The sequence below is a fragment of the Arachis hypogaea genome, chromosome 14 (genome assembly GCF_003086295.3).
Source record: "Arachis hypogaea cultivar Tifrunner chromosome 14, arahy.Tifrunner.gnm2.J5K5, whole genome shotgun sequence".
Taxonomy (NCBI): Eukaryota; Viridiplantae; Streptophyta; class Magnoliopsida; order Fabales; family Fabaceae; genus Arachis; species Arachis hypogaea.
In genome coordinates this window covers 129,471,188-129,496,083 of record NC_092049.1, presented here as the reverse complement: position 1 = coordinate 129,496,083, position 24,896 = coordinate 129,471,188, and the positions used below count along the sequence as shown (strand labels likewise).

At 33.2% G+C, this 24,896-nt stretch overlaps 1 long non-coding RNA gene across 1 annotated transcript; it reads right to left on the bottom strand.

Annotated features, from left to right (window-relative positions):
- Window positions 1–10,659: 10,659 nt before the first annotated feature.
- Window positions 10,660–11,521, bottom strand: LOC112744138 (uncharacterized). Its single transcript, XR_003172662.2, has 2 exons — window positions 11,407–11,521; window positions 10,660–11,251 (listed from the first exon to the last, which is right to left on the bottom strand). It is a non-coding gene; the product is annotated as an uncharacterized lncRNA (long non-coding RNA).
- Between the last annotated feature and the right edge of the window lie 13,375 nt (window positions 11,522–24,896).

The window sequence follows — 24,896 nt, the reverse complement described above, 5'->3', positions numbered from 1 at the left end:
CTTCGCCAGGCGTATGCGCCTACCCTCTTGAATTGTATACTCCCTAACAGCTTCTCTAAAGTCCCACTTTGTGCCAAATTTCATACCCACCTCAAGATGCAATTCACCAAATCTTGCACCGTCCCTAAACACTGGACATGCGTCATCAGAATCGTTGTCTTCTTCTAGTTCATCTTCCGAATTTGGAGGAGTCTTCATCTCCTCTGAGTGCCATGAATTGGCACCATCCGAGTCAGCTCCAGGATCTAGACTATATTCTACACCTTCAGCAAAACTACCAATAAAACCAAGATCCACTTCTTCATCGCTAACTTCTTGCACAAATGCATCATCCTCGACCAGAATCTTCTCCTTTCCTTTAGCTAGAGGACCAACATTTGTCAATATCTTCTCATTATGGTTCTTGTTCACCCTATTCCTACTCCCATTGTTGACATTCTTCACCCCAGTATCTGAATTAGAAGAGCTGTCTTCATCAAGAGTTGGCTTAAAAAGGCTATCTTCTGCGCTCTCATAAGAGTCAGAAGACACCTCGAAAGGAATCTCATTATTAAAAACTTTGCTTTGGAATCCTCTGGCAGCAGATCTTGTACAAGGTCTCCTAGATATACTATTTTTGTTGGGCTGCTTGGACTTGTTGGTTTTATCTGTTTTGGTGTTTTGGGTGGTCTTGATGGGCTTTGTGGGCTGGATGCTACCAGTGAGTTTGTTTGGCTTGGCTCCACTGACCTTGTTAATGGGTTTTTTGGTCTGATTTTGATTTTTTGAAACTGTTGATGGTGGTTGTGTACCTTTGGTGTTTGAGGCAACTTTGGTGTTTCCCTCTAAAACCTTTGGCAATGATGCTCCATGCTCGAAATATACATCAATAACTCCGTTATTGATCTTAGCACACTTCACCATCTCTCTTATCTCCTTGTCATTATTCAAGCTTCTTAGTCCATTCTCCAAACCTTTCCTAGGAACTTGCCACCAGCATTGCTTTATCTCATCATAACCAAGCTTTTTATGGTAGTTCCTTAGATAGAAGACGTCTAATGTATCCACATCTAGGTCACCTAAACAAGCCTTATTATCCGGATAATATATCATTGTTCCTTCTTGATCTTCTTTAAAATCACCTCCGTGATGAAACATAATATCCAACATCTCTTCCATCTGAAAAAAAAATTCAAAATCCATAACTTGACAATCAAGATAAACACAAATAGATTTTTCTGTCCTATTTACACTAACTATTCAATAAAAAAAATACATATACACAAATAGATTTTAGTGTCTTATTTACATAATTATAAGTTTTTTTTTTCCAAAAATACACAAAAATTAGCTATACAAATATATTTGTATGTATGTGTATATACACGTTTGTATGTGTGTTATCATACATATATTTATTATATATTTTACATTTTAATATGTATTATATATAAATTAAATAATTGAATGACAAATTAAGTAATTGAATAACAAAGTTCAGTTTTATGTGCTGTACCCTGTATGCGTCTGTTTCAATTTTTGTGACAATAAATCATATTCTAAATTGAAACAATATGTTTTGAAACAATAAATCATATTCTAAAGTTCAGTTTGCATTTTGCCCTCTGATAACTGGCAAGTTGGCAATCCTATAATAAGTATGCAACAAATATAATATTAACTCGTAGCTAGACATGGAATTTTTATTTGAATATGTATGTTTCAAGTTCTATATCATCACATCTTCTACAAACTTAATAAAGAGTATACTTTTCTAGTAATATGTTGCTATTTATTTTCAATCTTCTAATAAAATTAAAATGGCTTAAGTTAAATAGACCCTTTAAAAATTTTCATCATTATACATAAGAACTGATAAGAGTTTTATCAAATAGATATTAGACATCAACAGATAAGAGTTTTATCAAACAAAACACTCATGACCATGAAATAGAGCATTATTTTCAAACAGAGCATGACCATAATCAAACAGAGTTTCTCATGAAACCCCAACCTAATCAAACCTTAGAACCATAGTAGCAGAAAAAAAAAACCAAAATTCCAACCACACTCACAACACAAGCATATACAAAAATCATCATGCATTGCAAAAAAAGAATAAAAAAAATTACCTTTACAAATGGCAGAACCTCTTGTTTCTGACACAGGTGGAAACAAACGATGAAGTGAAACTTGATTTTGATGTCTTCTGACTGCAACAATTTCAACCTCACCAAAGGAACCCTAAGAAAGTAAAAGAGCATTATTTTCAAACAGAGCATGACCATAATCAAACAGATCATCTCATGAAACCCCAACCTAATCAAACCCTAGAACCATAGTAACGGAACAAAAAAAAACCATCATTCCAACCACACTAACAACACAAGCATATACAAAAATCATCATGCATTGCAAAACAAGAATAAAAAAAATTACCTTTACAAATGGCAGAACCTCTTCTTTCTGACGCAGGAGGAAACGAATGATGAAGTAAAACTTGATTTTGATATCTTCTGACTGTAAGAATTTCAATCTCACCAAAGGAACCCTAACGTAGTGGCATTCATGAAGAGAGGAGGAAGAAGAAGAAGAAAAGAAAAAGACAGAGAGTGGAAGTGGAGAAGACAAGTGAAGAGATGGTGTGTTTATGATGAAGGGCGTTTCATATTTTCTTTTGGGCCAAACGACAACGTTTTTGTCAAATTGGGGCGCCAACCCAAAACGCCAACGTTTTGGCTTAATCCAACGTGGCAACTTCGTGACACATCAGATCGTCGGTGATGACTCATCACCGGAAAACTGTCCAGGGACTATTATGGTGCCCGGAGCGGTATCTGGAGGATTATAATGGTGCAATTGGGATCTCAGGGATCACATTGGGTAACGACCCGAATCTCAGGGACTATTATGGGGATTTACTCCATCATATCTAGACTTTTTTATTATACAATATCTAAATTGAACTTCACCATTTTCATGCTACGCAGACAACTGTCACAATTACTAACATAATAACTAACAACAAACAGAATGCCACTTTTAGAGCCCTAACTTCGGATTTTAAGCTTCCAATCTTTCTGATGAATTTTATTATCCATTCCTTTATTTCAAATCCAGGATCAGCTCTACCAATTATTTTTTTTTCATGCTGAACTTTGTCAGCCCGCATAAAAAAACCACACCACCTCTTGCTAACACTCTGCAACCACATTTCATGGCCATGGAGAAGAAATGTTATATATTGAAAGAGCAACGAAATTAGCTACATACATTAACAAAAATCACTGGTTGACCTCTCTGAATTTGCATCTATTCTTGACTATTTGAGGACGGATCGGCTGCCACACCCACACCTCTCTAGAAGCCGTTCGTAAATGCTTTTGGTGGTTCTCCTCTCACAGCTTCTCTCAGAGCGTCGGTTGTTGGAGCTACCAACAATGCTGTTGCCTCCACCCATTATCACTTTTTCAAAACACGCCTAACAACGACAGAAAAGAAGAAGGATAGTGACTTCTAATGGTAGACGCAACTTTCTGGAGTTCAAATTGGGATTAGAGCTATAAACTACTATAAGAACTAAATTGAGTTAAATAGTTATAATAATTTTGTAATATAGTTATGGATTGTCCCGCGTAACCTCTGTCCAACTACGCCATCATTCTGTTCACGAATATTAGTCAGAATATACCTCAAAGACGATCAAAAGTCAATATTGTTAAGACCAAAAATAAAGTTGAGGCAATTACAAATTAAAAAATAAGATTAAACCTCAACTACAAATTTAGTTCAAGAACCAATTTAAGATTTAACTCATCGAATAATTCATAAGTTATTATGATTTAAATTCTAAAGAAGAAACAACATATATCCACTGTGATTCGTATTATATTTTTTCATAATAATTAGAATATAATAGTTATTATTGATTATAGAATATAACTATAATTAAAAAGGTATATTTAAAATGAATATTTAAGTTTCAAATTATTGCATACCACAAGGTTTTTATGTATGTGCACATTAAAAATCATTTTTTAAATATAATAAATTAATTATATTACGTATATATTAAAAATAATTATCAAATAAAATATTCATATAAAACAAATATAAAATATGTATAAAAATTAATTAAATAATAAATATTTATATATAAATACATGTATAATAAAAAAATACGATACTTTGCTTTTTTTTAAAGGAATTTAGCATTCTTCATGTTAAGGTATTATTGTCAAAATAGACCATTCAAAATAGAATAAAAGTAAGAATTTAAGCATTCAAACATAAATCATAATAAAATTTAAAAGTAATAATACAAGTGGTGATCCACCATGTTTGAGTGATTAATTTTTGAGTTAATTATTCTGTTAATTTTTATAATTTTATCAAATTTATAATTAGATTTTTATATTTTTTTAATTGATTTTTTATACTCTTTTTAGTTTTATAATTAGGTTATTCCTAATATAAAAAATATTAAAATTAATTGAATAATTTTTTGTAAATTAAAAATATTTATAATTAAAAATATAATTAAATTTTTAACTGTATATTTTTTAGAAAAAATATTTTGTTAATTTTAATTTTTTGACAAAATTAAAAAATATAAAAATCTAATTAAAAATTTAATATAATTATAAAGACTAATAGAATAATTAAACCTTAACTTTTTTTTAAATATATCCATGAATATCATATGTTGATATCTACTAAAATCTAAAACTATTTTATATTATCAATAAATCACATTAAAAATTTTGAATAACCTTTACATAATAAAATTGAAAATAACTATAACAACTAATATGGTAGTATATAAATAAATTATACCGTGAAAGTTTTATTTCATAAAAGTATTCAAACTAAAGCATGTTTACATCATTTTTCTATCTATTTTGATTTCTTCCTTTTCAATGGAAAATGAGTCAAATGACTAGTGCAAGTGGGAGGATGTATCTTTGAATCGATAAAATAGTGTACGACTTGTTCCTTTTTTATTTGGGCCACTCTGGAAATAACTAAAAGATAAATTTAGATATTGTTATTTTTGTTATGTATAAAAAGGACTTAAGACTTAAGAGTTAAATACGGAGATATTTCGTACTCACTATGAGACAAATAATAATATTTTAGGATCATGTTATGTAGGCATAGAAAGATTGCACACAAATTGGTTATTTACATGTGAATACAGAATAATTTATATAATTATATTTATAATAAAATATAGCAATAATTGAGTTTTTGTGTTGATAAAATATTTAGTTATTTTACAGATCCAAAGGAGATGAAAAATTCTATTTTCATAGTGAGAAATTTTGTTACAGATTTTGAAAATTTTGATTATTTTAAATTAATAAAAAATGTATCAAAATTTTCTCTTTAAAATGACAAATTTTCACAGTGAGAAATTTTGTTACAGATCCAAAGGAGATGAAAAATTCTAAGAATAAAAAGAAAAACCGAAGAAGAAAAGAGCAACAGACGAGCTCTTCTTTGAAGGAAGCTTCTGAACTGAACAATAAGGTAGTCATAATATCTAATATCAAATTTGGCTTCAAGTTAAATTTGAAAAAACAAGTTCAGTTATTTACTATATATGTTCCAAGTGTTTATTGCTTTTTACTTCTAATAGGAGATAAATGGTCATAATATCAGACCCCAAATTGATGGAGCTAATGGAGTTTCCGAGGCCTCTCAGTCTGATACAGAAGACAGCACTTTTGTTCCTAGAGAGTTTGATGATGGAGATATAGACGAGGAGATCGATCCTGCATTACAGGAAAAACTTGACAGGTGGAGCTAGACCATATTCTAAGTGCAGTGTTTACACTTCATGCTAAAATTTGAAGTTGTATTTTTCTTTTTGTGGATGACAATCATTATCTTTAGCATAGTTGCAGTGGCAGATCACTTGCACTATTATCTTTATTCTATCATATGGAGAGGACATAGCATCAGAATGATTGATGAGCTCTTTCTTTCAATAAATTGTATTTCTTGAATCATGTATTGCTGGTTGCATGTGAAATGACGTGCTCACATTCGTGTATATATGAGAGAGAGGGCAATGTGACAATATCCAAATTGATTTCATTGTGTTTGGGATTGGCAAGTGACAAATGTTTATTTTATATTTGTTCCTATGTTGGAGAATTTTTAGTAATCTTTGTATCCCTAGCAATCTAGCAATAGGTTTTTCTTGATCTTGTATGTTTAAAATGTTTCAATAAATAATGCAACTTGTTTTAATCTGTGTGTGCATGCCTGCTATTGAAGAATGTAATGGAACAAAAAAGAAATATGAAAGGGTGGGAAAGTGACAACAAAAACAATAAGAAATCTCTAAGTTTCAGAGTGAAAATGATGATTGATTACTTATGATTGTGAACTTGTGTTATGATTATGTCAATAATTAACTTCAGAAACAAGATGTAACTCCATAACTAACTACCTAACAAGTTTATTTAATGCTTTCTATTTTTGCTCCCTGAACTGATTAAAACTGTGTCAGAGTAACATAAACCTAATTAAGCTGACTCAACTCATCTTACACACACTAACAAAGTTCTAATCTAACAATATTACTTTTTGTATTCTGGTACTTTGCAAAATTTGTCTAGGTACATTATGGTAAAATTATTGGTTTTTTGGCCAAAATTTGTTTTTCATTGAGTATTTAATAATATTATTATGATCATTGAATTTACCCATTTGATATTTTAGTTTCCATAGAAGGAGAGCCTCGGAACAACGATTGAGTTGTCTCCGTGTGACCTCAAGGTCACGGGTTCAAGCCGTGGAATCAGCCACTGATATAATTATTAGGTTAGGCTGCCTAGATTACGCCCTTTGGATGCAGCCCATTCCTAGATCCTAGGTTATCGCGGGATACTTGTTCATCTGGCTGTCCTATACTTTAGTTTCCATAATTGACCAAGCTTATTTCACACGCACAGAGTTTAACAAAGTAGCAATATGTAAGGGGTATGATGTAGAAATAGAGAAGAATTAATCAATCCGAGGGAATTTAGAGAGAATTAAGAGGGAGAGAGATAATTCCATAAAAAGAATTCCAGAAAAGGAACTATATTCATTACTCAATTCATGATTTTTTATTATATTTCTGCAATATCTATTTATAGTAAATCAATTACTAATGAAACTATCCTAATTGAGCCTTGGCCTATATTTTACTCATTACATTACATTTTCCTTAACGACAATCTTGCCATCAAAGTTGTTGAAAAAAAAATTTAAAAACCCTAATTACAATTAATCTTAAAGTAACATTTTTTTTTCTATTCCTATTCTACTGTCTAAAATAAAAAATTACCTCCAGGATCCCACTGTTTAAAAAAAACTAGGCCCTCCCTCTTTTTAAAATATTTTTTGGTATGCCTAAATCTATTTGTTGATGTGAATTGGACTCTTGTTGAGGTAAATTGGGCTTGGCAGATTGGGAAAAGGCCCAACCCTTAAGGAAGGAACAGCTCCTCATGCTCTGCTTTATCATTCTCGTTGCTGCACTTGAGAAGAGAGGGCACCATCCCAAAACAGCCACCACTCATCTCTTGATCAGTCTGCATCTCCGCCGTCTGCTTTGCCTGGGTAGGCTCCTGTGCTGCTGCTTGGTCCATCGCCACCCATGGAGACAACACCTCGTCCCGCTTCTTCTCTGTGCTCCATCTATGCTCGCGATCCCATGGAAAAACCGCCACCGTGAGTGGTGGTGGCTTGGCCACGATTGAGGGAACACAACGGAACAGAACGCCTCTTCTAACCTTCACGAGCTTTCTCTTCGCGGAGGCGCCGCTTGCTACCACCGCGTCGTTCATCTTCCGCGGTCTTGGTTCTGGTGCGGGCTTTCTTGCAGCTGCTCCGCCTCTGACCACAGCGTCCGTAAACCTGCAAGGCGGCTTTGGTGTCGGTTCCCGATCCAATAGATCTGTGTCATCCACCTTCCCCTTCGAGACGGCGCCGTCCTCGGCGCCACTGCTGGCCATGCTTAGCCTGCCACCGCTGCTCCGAGCGGTTCTGTGGACGTCGTCGTCCTCCGCAACGGGTGCTGTTTCCCACCACGTACGATCGCTGGCGTTCAGAGGTCGCGGTCCAGCATTCAGGGAGGTCGTTTCTTGAATCTGAAGCTCCCTTTGCAGATCTGGAACTGCTGTTGTTGATGCTGAAAACTGTTGATGAGGTATTGAATCAGATAGTTGAATTCTTGAGGATGTAATATCTGTATCCGCAGTCTGTAATTTCGCTTGATCTTGAGTTTCGATTGATGATTCTGCTTCTGAATTTCTGATTTCGTGTTCTGTCGATGGTTTTTCTGTGGTGTCTACGATGGAATTCTGGATTTGAATTTTTGCTTGAAACGCTGATTCTGGACTTTGATACAGTGATTGATAATTTTGGCTTTGAAATTTCTGAAAATGGATTGCTCCAGCGTTCTTCATAATACTTTGCCAAATAAAAAGCATCACGAATAGTTTTAGGATCATCAAAGATAATTTCTCTATGGATATAAGTTTCCAATCCATTGAGAAATGTCTTCAATATTTCAGCATCATTCAAATTTACTCTTTGAACATAACACAAAAAGGCAGTAAAATATTCAGCTACACTTCCAATTTGCTCCATTGGAGGTGAGATCGCCAAACCACCATGAAAATGGAAAAATGGTGGTCAATGAAAGCACCAATGTAAGGGGTATGATGTAGGAATAGAGAAGAATTAATCAATAAGAGGGAGTTTAGAGAGAATTAAGAGGGAGAGAGATAATTCCATAAAAAGAATTCCAGAAAAAGAACTATATTCATTACTCAATTCATGATTTTCTATTATATTTCTGCAATATCTATTTATAGTAAATCAATTACTAATGAAACTATCCTAATTGGGCCTTGGCCTATATTTTACTCATTACACAATAATCATGAAATTCTTGTTAAACTCCTTCTGTGTTGTCCTTCCCTGCCACTTTGGATAAAAGAAGGCATGGGTTTGATATGAAGAAATGTCTGCATGATGTTCATATTGATGTACTCTTGTGATTTGATATGCCAAAATCTTATTTGCTCAATACCCTTTGATGCAGGGAAGTGGAAGATTTCGCCCGCATATTAAATTCTGACTGGCCAGAGAGGATGCAGGAACTGTTGTCATTGGGGCAAGAAAGAAAAGCAATGCCTTTTACATCCAATGGAAACAGTTTTTTAAGACGAAATGCTTGTATGTTCATCGCTGAGTTTGTTTTAGTGACGTTGTTTACCATTTATATGCTTGTTAGTAGAACGTTTTAAATCATTTTTAAAAAACAAATAATAAAATATTTTCTTCTTTTTATGTCCTTTTAAAATCATTCTAGTTTGCTTTTGCTCCTACATTTTGGTCAGCTAGAGCCAAGGTTGTCAAATATCCGCTATCTTCGCGCAATAGCGCTATTGCGTGGCAGAAATTTAACAAAACACAATGAGCCGCAATCCGCTATTGATGACCTTGCCTAGAGCCGATTTCCGCTTTCTTTAGCTGCTAAAACTTGTTTTCTCTTGCTTAATATTTAATATATGTTAAGCTTGTTGCATGTGCTATATATGAGAAGCTGAGTGAAAATTGCATCTTTCCATGTGTATCATCTTTTAGAACCATGAAGTGGGGCATTATTGCCAGAGAGATTTCTTTCCTTACCCTTTTGAATTGGCATGATGAATTTGGTAACTGACTTGTTTATTGTTTCCCTGAATAACTCTCTAGTTTATTCAGTGTGTAGTTAATACACCACTTTGCCATGATTATTGCTTTCTGTTTTCTGATATAACATGCTATAAAAATAATAGTATTTAATGTCATTTCATCCACTTATGTCTTTTGATTCACTACACTAATTAAAAATTTATCTATGCAGAGGACTTGACCTCATGATACTGTCACACAAACAAGAAGGAATCAGCGGAAAATGGATCCTTACAAGCCCCCACACAAATGGCCTGTGGCTTGAACAATTTTGAGAGGTGCTGACAAGCCTTAGGAAAGTGCTACATGTCAGTTATTTATTTGTTTTTCTAATTCACTGTTCAATTTTATTCATTATTGGTCCTTGGCCCCAGGCACAATTTGATGCTGGAGGCTGCCTCTTGTGCCAATAGAAAATAAATAGTAGGATGGGCTTGTATGTAATAATGTTGTATCTTTGTGCATTGATTGCTTGAGTTTTGAAAGAAGTTTCTTACTCTGATCCATTTCTGTGTTGACAAATTGTTAAAAATTGGGTTGTGATCATATATTCATTTTTGTACTCCTAATGTGACTAGTAGACTCTGTAGTTGTTGGAGTAATTTTTTTTCTTCACATAAGTAATGATTTAAAACTCATTCCATATAAGATGAGATTGAAGAGAAGAGTGTAATTCATGGGTCTGGATTGATCATTTGGAAGATGGTTTTTCCTTTTGCTACCCATTTGGTTCATAATTGCATGTGATATTTGGTTATATTGATAATTTTTTCCTTTTTCTTCTAAATAATCAATATTTACAACTTGAGTAAGACTACTTCATTAAGGGTGACTTGGGATCTTGGAAGAAATAGAGGAAGAAAATGACTTAAATGAGTAAAACAAGGGACATGAGCCAAGCTTACATTAATGATATTTCATCACAGAATACACTTGGAAAATGAAATTTATCCAACTTCAATTTCAATTTTAGTTATAAGTAACATAACCATAATCTTTCATCTTCATACAACAGTTTTCATTTTCGTTTTCTTTTTCTTTTTCTTTTTTCTCTTGTCACCATCCTCTGCCGGGCCACTTCATTGAGAGTTGACTGTGATGTCTCTTGCCTTATTGCCATTTGCTTGACAAAGACATCATTTTTTGGCCACACCCTCATATAAGCAAACTTCCAGAAGATAATTACAAAAGAACACTATGTTCCCTAAGGTAAAAAACAATTGCCAAAGAGGAAGCTCTTAAATCTTCTTACTTCTTATCTCATACCATCTCCTATTTAAGAAAAAAAATAAAATAAAAAATCTAATCTAACAAAAGTAATAGTATCTTAAAGTCTTAGCTGTTGATATAACTATAAATACATGCTAATAACATGATTAAACTAACACCTATGCTACACTATACTACTATACCTATTATCACTTCGTTCATTGTTGAGACTCTTGGTTATGAGGGCAAGGCATTTCTGGTTCCCCTCTTGTCCATAAAAGATTGAGTTCACCTCTCTTCTTTCCCAATGACAAAAATGTGCCTGCATTTGAAGAAAACCAAGGTTTTAAAAACAATACAAGTTTTTGTAAATTACGATGACAACTCGTAGTAAGAAACATGCATAAAGTTTAACATTAGTTCTCGAAGGTGCCTTCGGCAGCCACCCGAACATGTTGAAATAACAATTGTACTAACCAAGAGTAAACGGGACGATATAAAGCAATGCTGGTTGACCATGCCCATCCATCAAGTTCAAAGCAACATATGTAATAAGAAGACTTGCAGATCAAAGTTCAAGGGAATGATGTAAAGACACCAAGCAAACAGTGATCTCAATTCTCATCTACATCCTAATTCTGGTCCAAAAGTGAGCCGACTCAATTTTGTAACAAAGTAAATAAAGTCCAAAAGTTTTTATGAAAAATTACCCTTTGACACATCCTACCAACTAAAGTCATACCAAGAATCAAACATAGAAATAGCATACCTAAACCGTAAGCACTCATTACCCACACGAAGTATCCAGACCAAAGGTTCCTCTTTGCCAACCAATCATACCTGTAAATTTATCGGTACAATAATTAAGTCCAGGAACCATTAAAATGAGACAAGGGATTCTTTTCATTTATGTAGTGATTAAAGTGTTTAAACTAGGGAAGAGGCCATTTGTGACATTTGTGACCATAGTTCCATCTGTATCATGTTTTTCGGTATTGAAAGAGGCCATGGCTTTTCACCCCTGCATAATCCGAATGGGATTTGTGCATAGTTCCCCTGCTGGAAACAGCCTAATAGATGTGTAGGCTAAATGTGGACAACTCAGTTATTCTGAGAAATTCTTTCATGAGATGGAAAACAAAGACACTGTCACATGGAATGCAATGCTTTCAGGCTATGGAATGCATGGCCAAGGCGACCGTGCCCTCTCTCTTTTTTCACTTATGCAAGAGGCTGGTGTCAGTGTTGATTCTGTTCCTACCTCAATGTATTGTCTGCCTGCAGGGTGTGGAATATTTCCTACCTCAATGTATTGTCTGCCTCCATGACAATCTTAAAAAGCAATAAGAACCTAAGTAATAATTCAAGGGAATATTTCACATGCAGATCCACCAAGGTTCTGGGTAGATCATAGTAACATCAAGATCGTTGTCGTTCAATCTTGTACTCAGCTCTATACTAATGTATCCACCTCCAACAACCACAGCTTTGCCATTCTTCTTTGCTTTAATTGCTTCATATAGTTTATCAGCATCATCAACTTCCCTAAAGTAAAAGATGTTTTTGGCATCACCAAAATCACTCATCCTTATAACCTGCAAACAAATATTAGGTATTAGCAAGACGAAAAAAGTGAAGAAATGAGTACAATGCATTATGTTGAGATTGCACATATATTTTTTTTATGACTTGTTTTTAAATCTTTTTCTAATGTTCACCTATTTATTTTAGCAGCATTTGTTGTTTTTTAACTTATAAGCATCTTGTAGTTTTAGTTTAAAAGATTTCTAACTAACTCGCATACTCTTTCACCTAATTAGATACAATTCATCTCATTCTCAATTCAAAATCTAACTAACCGTAGAATAAGAAAGGACTCTTTAAATTTTCACTCTCATTGTTTTTTAGATACGAGTTATACATTTCATTCAATATCCTCAAGGATCCTTACAGCTGAGCCAGTTGCAATCAACAAAATCTGATAACTGATTGTTTCTCCTCCCGCACTTGTCAGAGATTTTGCGGCAAGGTCTGCTTTCACTGTTTCTGTTCTAAGAATCAACTAAAATGAGACCCCGCAATGCGGCGCGGAGAGGTAGATTATTTATACTATATAGTATATTTTAATAAATGTTATATTAAAAATATTTTAAAGAACATATTATAAATAGATTTTGAATTTATTTATTTTTAAAAAAGACATAGGTTATTTATATTAGAGTTATACAAAACTCCTTTTTTTTTCGATTTGCATTAATGGCTACACTTTGTCTTTTCTTGCGATTTTTTTGTTTGTAAATAATGAAAAAAAATAAATGAATGAGAATGAAAAACATATAAAAATGTTATATTAAATTTAAGGAATTTTTGATAATTAGTATAAGAGATTAAAAAATGAAGAGTAGTAAGAGTCATAATATGTATAAGTTGTAGAATTTGAATATTTGTAACTGAAATTTTTTATAATAATTATTATTATGACACTTTTAATGTATGTTTATTACATTTGATTAGTACTTGATGTTTCAATTGAATAATAATAGATAAGAATTTTTTGTTTTAATTTTTATAAAATATTTTACTAAATAGTGATTGGTTGATTTTCATCTAGCAATTTTGAGTATTAACTCTGATCTTCCGATCTGTCATTACCACTGCAAATCCTTCTACAACAAAGAGAAAAAGATATGGTCAAAGAATAATAATCCATTCTAAGTAAATTATAGAAGCAATACTGCATATTTTATACACATTAACATCTTAATTCTGCCATTGGAGTGAACTATACGTATCACATCCAATGCCCCGCATGGTAGGATGCATGATATGCATCCCCTTATGCTATTCTTCATTATTAAAGCTAAACTCTTGTGTAATTACTTAAAGAAACTCTTAAAAAAGGCTTGAATCCGTTTGTGGGATTAGGCGATATAGATATCAGAGAATAAATTTTAACTCATAAAAATAAAAATAAATTTAAATATTTTTATTTTTTAAATCTACACATAAAATATTACTAACACAATAAGATATTCTTTTTAAATAATAGTGTATTATAAATAAAAAGTTTCACTTATTTTTTTTTTCCTCCAACGGTCCAACCAAACTTGTATTGCATTATACTGGATGAGTCCTATAAGATTCTGATTGATTAAAGTTTTAGGAGAATTTTAATATTATATATGAAACTTAATATTCTTCTATATGATTCTTACATTATATATAATCGATATGAAACTTAATATATTTATTTCATTTTACTTAATTATAGTTAATGATATTTTAATATTTTTTTTATTTTTTTTTTTTGTATACACTACTTAATAAGATAATAATTTTATAGAGCCTTCTTTAATGAAGAAAACAAAGAATATTTTGATTTTTCATGAATTAAAATTTTTTATAAATTATAACCATTGAAAATTTGAATTGATGGCTAGAATTTAAATTATTTATTAATTATATAATAATCATATTTTATATTTAAATATTTTAAAATAATTTTATTGTGAAATTATAATTTTAGCTATTTTTTTCTCTTTCAGCCATCTCATATTTTCATACTGAAACAACTATTATTACCGCCATAAAAAAAATCTCTTCTCATCACTAGGGTTAGAAGTGAATCAAACCAACTCGAGCTCGACTCATTAATAGTTCGATAAGTTGAAATCGTGAGCTGGTGAGCCGAGCTTGAGCTTAAATTTAAACTCATAAATTAAATGAGTCGAACTTGAGCTTGAATAAACTCAGCTCATTAGCTCGTGAACTGACTCGAATATATGCCGCGTAATACATATTGATCTTTTCACTTTAGTAATTAAAAAAATTAATCTTGATATATTGTCTATAAAAATAATTTATAGATGTATTTAATTACATAATACTATGTCAAAAAAATTATGTTTTATATTAACTGTATGAAAATGATTAAAAAACGAATATAATTAAACGATTATATAAAATATTTTATACTATTATAATTAGATAAAAATGAAATTCTTTTTAAAAATCTTAATATATGCATTTCACACAACTATTTAGAAGTCTTACCATAATTGTCGAGTTTAAGACTTTGTCATAGCTTTGGAGGAGTTGAATCCACTTTAACTTGTATTATTGTTTCAGCAATGCAAGGAAATAAAACAGCTGCACTCCTCAAGTCATAAACTAATAAAAGTCAGAACTAAAGAAAAATCATTCTTTAAGCCTGTATTATATTTAAAAATAATATCTGTTGTTAAAATCTTTTTCATATGGTAACAATACGATTTTTTAGGGGGGTTTAAAGCTTTTCCTGCCCCTAGTTTTACAAGTCCTTGAATTGAAGTTTTTAATTATGGGAAAAAGTCCTTGACTTGAATATAAGTAATATTTCTAAAAGGATAATTTTTTTAATGAAATTATTATCTATACAAATTGAAAGGGGTATGGAGGATCACCGGTGGATATGAAATCTTGGATGTGGGTTTTGGGTACTTCCTTGTTAAATTTGATCGCATGGACGATCGAGAGAAGGTTTTACTAGGGGGGCCATGGATGATCTTCGGTCACTATATTGCGGTCAAGCCATGGACACCGGATTTTAAACCTTGTGAGGACACTTTCGGGGAGACTATGGTTTGGATTCGAATCTCTGGTTTGAGCATATGGTACTATCAGGATAAAGCCATGATGAGAATCGCTTCTGCTGTGGGAAGACCAGTCAAGGTGGATCTGGCTACTAAGTTGGCGGAAAGGGGAAAATTTGCTCGGGCTTGCGTGCAAATTAATCTTGGTTTGCCGGTGGTCCGGAGTGTGATTGTCGATGAGTTTGAATATAAGGTGGAGTATGAATGCTTACACCTTATTTGTGACAAGTGCAATTGTTTCGGGCATCCAGCAACTGACTGCAGAATGACCCCAATAGATTCGGAAAGGGTGGATCGAAAGGAAACATCAGTGACCGAGACGGCGGCCCGGTTGGTGCAGCCACAGGAAGCTTCAAAAGAGAAAATTTTTGAATTTGGATGCAATCCCAAAGAGTCAGTGATAGTTGCAGAAATTGGGGAGGAATTAGATGATACGTTGCATGGGAAGGAAGTGGGATCCCAACATTTGGAAAATGAGGCTGGCTGGACCAAAGTCAGCGGTAAAATGAGAGGAAAATTGAGTCAATCAAACAAAGCCCAACAAACATCTAAAGATAAAATGCCGGTGCGCTCAAATCAGAAATTGGACCAGAACCGTGACTTTGGGCTACGTATGAGAGGAGCCGAATCAGGGCTGAAGACCGGGTCGGTTAGCGGATCTAAGGCACGCATGGCATCTTCCAAACAGCAAGGGGTGAAGGGCAAATCTGTCTCCGTTGCGGTGCCGACTTTCACTGCCATTATCAAAAACGGACAAAAGAGGTTGCGCCCTTCTTCTTTGCAGAATTCGCCGTCGACTCCGGACTGCCTTGGCGACACCAGCAAGCAGCAAATCGGCAAATTGGAAGGGTTGTCAGTGGAGGGACACAGACAAACCGGGCAACAACCGGACAAGGACAAGCAAGACTCAGGGGGATATGATGGTGGATCTTCATCATATCGTTAGGGACTTCAGCTGAGGTTGGTCCTTTTTACAATACAAATTATTTTATGGATTATTTAGATTTAAGCTTTCTATTTTGGAATATTAGAGGTGCCTCTAATAAATTGGCCCGGGTTCATAGTAAGGAGTTAGCGAATAAATTTCATCCTACTTTTTTCATTCTGTTTGAAACCCATATTGCTTTCGAGAGGATGAAATCTTTTTGGAATAATCTAGGTTACCAGGGTGTTGGTATTGTTGAGGCTAATGGTCATAGTGGGGGTATCTGGGTTCTATGTTCTAATTCAAATATTTCTGTGAGAGTATTGGATGTAGTTGATCAATGTATCAGTTTTGAAATCACTATGGGCAATACATCTAGTTACTGCAGTGCGGTGTATGCTAATCCGCATATACATCGGCGTAAAGAACTGTGGGGTGACTTGACAAGGATTGCTAATATGATCCACGGACCTTGGATTGTGTTAGGGGACTTTAATGATATTTTGTTGTAGAGTGAAGTTAGAGGGGGGCAATTTAGACTTGCCAGAGCAGAACAATTTGCGGAAACATTGGAGGATTGTGGGCTGTTTGATATGGGGGCTATTGGGAGAAGATTCACTTGGTACAGGAAGGTGAAAGGTGGGGTGCAGGTGGCCAAGAAGCTTGATAGAGCAGTCATCAACCAGGACTGGCGACTAATGTTTCCGGAGGCTTATACTGAGGTGCTGGCGCGCCTTCACTCTGATCATTGCCCATTATTCACTAGGTGCAAGATGGCAAAGAGGGCTACCAAGGGCCATCGTCCGTTCAGATTCCAGGCTGCGTGGATGACTCATCCTCTTTTTAGGAATGTTGTTGATACAGCTTGGAATAGAGGAGCTCCGGATGTAGTTAAATGTTTGTTGGAGGTTCAAAAAGATGCAACTAGCTTCAATAAAAAGGTTTTTGGCAATATTTTTGTTAAGAAAAGGGAGTTGGAGAGGCTTTTGAATGACGTTCAGATTACTCTGGAAAGTCGGGAGGATCAACAGCTTAGGATCAAAGAGCAAGTTTTGCATCAGGAACTGAATGCTGTCCTTCTTCAAGAAGAGTTGTTGTGGTATCAAAAATCTAGAGAACAATGGGTGAGATGTGGAGACAGAAATACAAAATTTTTTCATCTGCAGACAGTTATCAGGAGAAAGAGGAACAAAATTCATGGGTTATTTTTGGAGGATGGGTCTTGGACCACGGAGACTACGACTCTAGAAATGGCGGCAAATTCTTTCTTTCAAAAGCTCTTTTCTACAAGGGAGGATATTGACCTGGACGCCATGGGGCCTTTTCCTTGCCCGTCTCTTAGTACTGAGGCTTGTCAAAAGTTAGTGGAACCGGTGACGTCTGAAGAGGTTAAAAGAGCTGTGATGACCATGAGTTCATTTAAAGCCCCAGGGCCAGATGGATTTCAAGCAATTTTCTACAAAGAGTTCTGGGACTCTCTTAGCAACGATGTGTGTAGACTGGTCAAGCGAGCCTTTGAGGGTGAGCCATTGAATGCGGCTATTTTCGATACTCTCATTGTTCTAATTCCTAAAGTGGAAGTTCCCTCTTCCTTACGGGAGTTTCGGCCTATTAGCTTATGTAATGTAATTTATAAAATTGTCACAAAGGTTCTAGTTAACAGGTTCAGACCTTTCCTGTCGGAGATCATTGGTCCTTTGCAAGGAGGGTTCATTCCAGGAAGAGGAACCACGGAGAATATTATCATTGCTCAAGAGATTATGCACTTCATGAGGAACACCAAGTCTCGAAAAGGGACCATGGCATTCAAGATTGATTTGGAAAAAGCTTATGACAGGGTAGACTGGCGTTTTCTGGAAGCTACTTTGGTCCGGTTTGGGTTTCCAAAGGCTACCATTAATCTTATATTGAATTGTGTGACTTCCTCTTCGTTGGCAGTTTTGTGGAATGGGAACAGGCTCCAAAATTTCAATCCGAAGAGAGGGTTGAGGCAAGGAGATCCTATGTCTCCTTATCTATTTGTACTCTGTATGGAAATGCTTGCCTGCTTTATCTCTCATAGAGTTTCCCAAGGTGTGTGGAACCCAGTTGCAGTTTCTAGGAATGGACCACGACTCTCTCATTTGATGTTTGCAGATGATCTTTTGCTTTTCTGTAAGGCATCAAAAGCTCAAGTAATAGAGGTCATGCATTGTTTGGACTTGTTTTCTAGAGCGTCAGGTTTAAAGGTAAATCTTCATAAGTCAAAGGCCCAGTGTTCCAAGAGGGTGTCGGAGAGGAGAAAAGAGGTTCTCTCAGGGGTCTCTAACATCCGGTTCTGCAATGATTTGGGTAAATACCTGGGAATTAACATCGGTCATGCCAGAGCTTCCAGGAAGACGGCTCAGGAGATTATTGAAAAAATTTCGAGAAAGCTCTCCAGTTGGAAAGGACGCCTACTGAATAAGGCAGGGAGGCTTTGTCTTGTTAAATCGGTTATGGCCTCTATCCCAGTTTATGAAATGCAAATTTCTCTTCTCCCGAAGTATGCATGTAATAAAATTGATTCCTTGATGAGACAATTCTTGTGGAAAGGCCAAGCGACTGGAAAAGGGCTGCCTCTGGTCAGGTGGGAGGTCGCCATAACTCCTAAAAAGGCAGGAGGATTGGGTATTAGGGATACTTCCTGTGCTAACATGGCGCTTCTGGGAAAGTTGGTATGGGATTGTCTAAATAATAGTGAGAAGTTATGGGTGCAGGTTTTGAAGCATAAATATCTCAGGAATCAATCTGGTATGAACGGAAACAGTAGAAATTCTTCATCGGCTACCTGGAAGAACATTGTTAGTGCCTATGAGCATCTCAAGGAAGGGCTTCATTGGAATATTGGAGATGTCCACAAATCAGTTTGGTATGATGAGTGGACTCCTTTTGGTAAGCTTTGCAACCTTGTTCCTTATGTACACATTTCTGAATCAGATTTCATGGTGGCTGACTTGTGGAAAGGGGTGTCTTGGGAGGTTGATAGTCTTACCACGCCTATTCCGCATGAGATTAAGCAGTTTATTTGTGGTCTGAGATATCCTAGTTTGACTGAGTTGGAGCCACAGTGGGAGTGGTGGCCTGCAGCAACAAAAAAGTATAGTGCAAGGGAGGGTTACAGATGGTTATTAAAGAAAACATTAAATTGGAATGCCAACAGTAATTGGAACTGGTTGTGGAACATAAACATTCCAGAGAAGTTCAAATTTACTATGTGGCTTAGCTTACATGATGCTCTACCAACTGAGACCTTTCGATTCAAGCGGCATTTAGCTTCTTCAGATATGTGTAAGAGATGTAACAAGGCGCAGGAGACTATGGAGCATTGCCTTAGAGACTGTGAACGATCAAAGGCAATCTGGTATATGTTGGATCCTAGTATCCTGGACTCGACGGCTGGTACTGCTCTTGAAGAGTGGTTTCGGAAGGCCTTGGCTAACAATGAGGCGTCCTTTGGTGCAGGGCTTTGGTGGGTATGGAGACATAGGTGCAATGACATATTCAACACTGACAACCCTTGGACAGACCATAAGGTTGTTGCCTTGGCCAGAATTACCGCCAAGGACTTACAGGTTTACAGGAATCGAAGCAATGCCTTTAGGTCTCTCCGAAATTGCCTGTGTTGGGAACCACCGGTAGGCAATAGTTTTAAAGTTAATTGTGATGCAAGCTTGTATATGGATTCAAATTTAGCGGGATTTGGGTGTATTATTAGAGATTCTAAGGGAGATTGGATTTCGGGCTGCTCTGGAAGCATTCCCCCTTGGTCTATAATCAGATGTGAATTATTTGCTGCTTGGAGGGGGCTGGTTTTAGCTTGGGATTGCGGTTTGAGGGATATTATATGTGAAACAGATTGCCTTGACATTCTGCCCATCATGCATGAGCTTACAAGTGGGTATCCATCTGAAGTAACAGATTTGGTTCACAAGATTCAGGAGCTTTTATCTCGTCCTTGGCTTGTTCACGTTGAATGGGTGTCCCGAGAAGCAAATAGAGCTGCGGATTGGATGGCTAAATATGGTGCCAAGAGTAACTCTAATCATGTTATTTGGTCTGAACCTAGTGTTGATCTCCAACAGATCATCCGCTCGGATTTAGAATAGTTTTTGCTTTGTTTCTTTCCTTGTTTAGTCACCAAAAAAAAATTATCTATACTTTGCTTTTTTTTTTTTTTAAGGAATTTAGTATTCTTCATGTTAAGGTGTTATTGTCAAAATAGACCATTTAAAATAGAATAAAAGTAAGAATTTAAGCATTCAAACATAAATCATAATAAAATTTAAAAGTAATAATACAAGTGGTGATCCACCATGTTTGAGTGATTAATTTTTGGATTAATTATTCTCTTAATTTTTATATTTTTTTCAATTGATTTTTTATACTTTTTTTAGTTTTATAATTAGGTCATTCCTAATATAAAAAATATTAAAATTAATTGAATATTTTTTATAAATTAAAAATATTTTATTAATTTTAATTTTTTGACAAAATTAAAAAATATAAAAATCTAATTAAAAATTTAATATAATTATAAAGACTAATAAAATAATTAAACCTTAACTTTTTTTTTTAAATATATCCATGAATATCATATGTTGATATCTACTAAAATCTAAAACTATTTTATATTATCAATAAATCACATTAAAAATTTTGAATAACCTTTACATAATAAAATTGAAAATAACTATAACAACTAATATGGTAGTATATAAATAAATTATACCGTGAAAGTTTTATTCCATAAAAGTATTCAAACAAAGCATGTTTACATCATTTTTCTATCTATTTTGATTTCTTCCTTTTCAATGGAAAATGAGTCAAATGACTAGTGCAAGTGGGAGGCTGGACCACAAAACCGTACAACAACGTGATGTATCTTTGAATCGATAAAATAGTGTACGACTTGTTCCTTTTTTATTTGGGGCCACTCTGGAAATAATTAAAAGATAAATTTAGATATTGTTACTTTTGTTATTAAGACTTAAGAGTTAAATACGGAGATATTTTGTACTTACTAGGAGACAAACAATAATATTTGTAGGCAAAGAATGATAGAAAGATTGCACACAAATTGATTATTTATATGTGAATATTTATATAATTTATATAATTATATTTATAATAAAATATAGCAATAATTGAGTTTTTGTGTTGATAAAATATTTAGTTATTTTACTTTAAAAAGTTTATTTATTCTGCTATGAAAATTTGATTATTTTAAAGATTTAACTAAAATATATTTTTAAAGAGAAATGTTATTTGTACTCTAAAATCAGTCATTAAAATTAGTCATCAATATATTTGTGTATAAATATATTTGTGATTTAATTTATTTTCAATGTATACTTGTATTTTAATATATATTTTATATTAATAACTGACTTTAGTGGCTGATTTTGGTATATATGTAGCATAACCCAAAAAATTTCATGTTAAACTTAGTAACAAAACCATATATGTTATGAGTAATTAATTCATTTTATATGCTATTAGTCATTGGCTCATTGTAATTTCGTTATTGATACATTTTTTATAATAGACGCTAAAAAAAATATTTTTACTCTAATTTTTTATAAAGTAACTCTAAATATAATTTCTTTGCTTTGTATATTTTTATGGATTTATAGAAAAAAATAACATTATTAAAATAACAGTGACATTATTCATTTTTTAGACACTATTTTAATATTAGTAATTTTTAATAATTAATATGTATTTTTTAATTAAAAATGTTTTAAATATGTAATTAATTATAATAATAATATTTTTATATATTTAGTATACAAATATAATTACTTAAATTCCTTGCAGTACCCATAGTTTTTTCATGAAATTGTGTGAAAAAGATGTTAGAAGGTGAGTTAGTGTGTTGAGTAAATAGCTAAAATCATCCCTAAAAGATATTTCGATCTCCATTTTGGTCTTCGAAAAATAAAGTTAATCAAAATCGTCCCCGAAAAATACACGATTAGTCACGTTAGTCCTTCCGTAAGTTGGATGATGACGTAGAGGGCTAATGCCACGTGTCACAAGATGATTGGTTGACGTGTCAGCTTAGTGACACCTGGCATGCCACATGTCAGATCAGTGACACGTGGCATGCCACGTGGCACTTGACATGTAAAAGAGTTATTTATAATCAAAATAGTCCTTGAAAGTTCAAACGTAAGTCATTTTCATCCCTGAAATTTTAAAAATTAATCAAATTAGTTCTTATATAATTTTTTTATTTTTTCTTGATAATATTAAATTTAAAATATTTTTTGATACTACTAATTTTAATAGAAATGTAATTAACAATAAAAAAATTAGTAATTGTATCTTTTCTTCTTAAAATTTTTTTCAATAAAATTATTTCTCTCCTTTAATTCTTGTCAAAATCTCTCTTATTCTTTTCTATTCTAAAATATTTTTCTTACATTGTTACATTATATATATATATATATATATATACTCAAAATTGAAATGTATGTATTTGTTAACCTAAACAAAGTTATATGCTCAAAATCAAAATTTATGTATGTTAACCTAAACAAAGTTAATAAAAATTTATACATCTTTTTTTTTCATTACGTTATTACTTTCATTTAGGTTAAGATACATAAATTTTGATTTTGACCATATAACTTTGTTTAGGTTAACAAATACCTACATTTCAATTTTGAGTATATATATTCCAGCAAATATAATAATGTAAGAAAAAGGTTTTAGAATAGAAAAGAATAAGAGAGATTTTGACAAGAATTAAAGGAGAGAGATAATTTTATTGAAAAAATTTTTAAGAAGAAAATATAATTACAGGGCGGAGCTAGAAGAAATATTAGAGGGGGCAAAAAATATTTACACAATAAAATAAGACTAAAATAAAATTTTAAGGAGGAGCTAAACTGAAATTTACATATAATTTACATGTAAAAAATTAAAATTAGGGGGCCATTGTCTCCCTTTCCTTGTACCTAGCTCCGCCCCTGTATAATTACTAATTTTTTAATTGTCAATTACATTTCTATTAAAATTAGTAGTATCAAAAAATATTTTAAATTTAATATTATCAAGAAAAAATAAAAAAAATTATATAAAGACTAATTTAATTAATTTTTAAAATTTCAAGGATGAAAATGACTTACGTCTGAACTTTCAAGGACTATTTTGATTATAAATAACTTTTTTACATGCCAAGTGCCACATGGCATGCCACGTGTCACTGATCTGACACGTGTCACTGAGCTGACACGTCAACCAATCATCTTGTGACACGTGGCATTAGCCCTCCACGTCATCATCCAACTGACGGAAGGACTAACGTGACTAATCGTGTATCTTTCAAGGACGATTTCGATTAACTTTATCTTTCGAGGACCAAAATAGAGATCGGGGTATCTTTCATGGACGATTTTGGCTATTTACTAGGGTAGCGTTTGTTTTGAGGTACTGAGATAGAGACTGAGAGACTGAGACTCAGTCTCAGTATCGTGTTTGTTAGTTTAGAGACTGGTACTAAAATTTCTGTCTCTGTCTCTAAAATTTCAGTATTTCAGTACCTCCAAAAAGTAGGGACACAGGGGACTGAAATTTTTAGAGATGGAGACTGAAACTTTAATAAAATTTTATACCTAAAATACTTTCATTTCAATTAATTAATTCCAATTTTACCCTTTGTACAAATTAGATTAGAGTTTTATTCTTGTTTCAATTCCTGTCTCTCATTTTACACCAAACAGAATATTAAGATTTATTTCAATCCCTGTATCTTAGTCTCTGTCTCTCAGTCTCAGTCTTTCCGTCTCTGTCTCTCCACCAAACGCTACCTGTGTGTTGGAAAGCAAGCATGAGTTTTATGAAGCGTGAACTCCACGCACACACAAAGCTCGTGGCCGACCCACCAAACCCAAAAGCGTGAATTAGCGAAAATTCTAGTTCAACGGTTACCACGCGGTATTTTCTTCAAATTAAAAATAAAAAATTTATTTTCATAAAATTATGAGTAATTATCTTGATTAATTACTAAAACTTTTAAAATTGGATACTAATTTTTAAAAAATTTAAATTTAATGTATTTTTAATGTTAAAATTGTTTTACATATATATTTAATTATATAATTTATTATTAAAAAATCATTATAATTGTATATTATATAAAATATTTTATATTATCAATATAATAAAGTTAAATTTATTTTTTAAATATCAAAATATATAAAATAACTTTTAACAGTTATTTTTATTAGATAATATTATATTTTTTTTCAATTTGATTAAAAATAAAATATAAAAAATTTATAAAATTTTAAAATAATTATTTTAATTAAACAAATTAAATTAAGAAAATTATATTATTTAATAAAAATGAAATTAAAAAATTATATTTAAAAGATTAAAATATT